Source organism: Corvus brachyrhynchos, unplaced genomic scaffold (assembly GCF_000691975.1).
Source record: "Corvus brachyrhynchos isolate BGI_N302 unplaced genomic scaffold, ASM69197v1 scaffold1097, whole genome shotgun sequence".
NCBI classification, from domain to species: domain Eukaryota; kingdom Metazoa; phylum Chordata; class Aves; order Passeriformes; family Corvidae; genus Corvus; species Corvus brachyrhynchos.
In genome coordinates, this window is record NW_008239003.1 from 26,712 (window position 1) to 28,119 (window position 1,408).

Genomic DNA, 1,408 nt, shown 5'->3' on the forward strand with positions numbered 1-1,408 from the left:
GCGAGGAGGCATTGATCAGCTCCGGCTGGTGCCTCCCTGCCTTCGCCCCTCCGGCCCCTCGCAGCATTTCTGCACTGCGAGTTCTCCACTGCCTGACCTGCTCCCTCTGCCCCTTTTCCAGGAACTGTTCCTCTCCCAAAACAGCTTGCCCGCAGAAAATAGTGTTATTTTTCTCTTCTGCTGACGTAGGAACTAAGTTTGGCACCTTTCACTAACAGTACTACCCTGTGGTCACTGAAATTGACAAAAAAATGATGTTGGGTCCTGACATCTGAAATTAATGTAACATTAAACAGTGCCCAGAAAAAGGCTTTGCATCAGTTGCTGATTCATGCAGCTTCCCTGGGCAACGTGCATCACATCTCCCTTCCCACGTGGCCCTGGGTGATGTTTTCAAAGCAATCAACACAGGAAGCAGATGCTTAATTAAAAAAGAAATAAAGCCCTGGTTGTTTATCGTCGAAGTGAATAGTGGTATCCACTAGACACATCTGAAGGCCATGCTGACCTATGAAACGTGACATTTAGGCCTGTGTGGGGTGGAGCTGAGCACATGGTTTTCTTCTCTCTGAGTAGTTACAGTTCCAGAGGCGTGGGGAACAATAATCCAAAAAGTTACGGGACATTTTGTCTCTAAGCAGCATTCATCATCACTCAGGTTTGGATCCTGTCACAGCTGACCTGTGAAAGAAAGCCTTCTGTCCTGGGAAACATTTTGGAACTACTTGGAAAGCTACAGCTTGTGGCTGCTTGCACACCAAGCTATGTCTGTGAAGGATGAAGGCTCTGGGAGCTCGCCCATTCGTGAGCTTGCCCTGTGAGCCCACTTAGTTCCTTGTCCTGTGATCCGGATGACACCTCTGGAATGATGGGGATTAAGGGTCTGCAAAGCTCTGAAGAAGTATAGCTAAGATCTTGTGAAGGAGGAAATCCCTTCACATTTCACAGCAGAAAACCAGAACCTTTAGAGGGTCAGTCAGCCCCTCTGGGAGCCCCTCATGCACATGTGTTGGGGCTCCCTGGCCATGTTCCTGGGTTTTGCTTGCAGGGCCCTTCAGGACCAGCTCCAGTTCCCAGGTGCTCTGCCTGTGCCTCCACAGGGTGAGGCTGCAGACAAGGAGCACCTTCACCCTCCTCCTCTCTGCCACATGCTTGAATGATTCTGGTTCTCTTCATCACAAAGGTCAGCACTCTGAATCAGCTGAAGACTGATCCAGAAGTCATGTTCAACCTTGCTGCTGGTTCAGAAGGTGCTGTGGTTCTAGGCCGCAGTTTTTGTGGGCTCACATTTCCTCTTACCTCTGTCCCTCCCTGTCCTGGATCACAGGTAAATGGGTGACAAGTCTGAAATATTTGCCTTGAGGCTTTGACATGGCTTTCCAGCATCTTCTGTTCGCTTCCTGCTGGA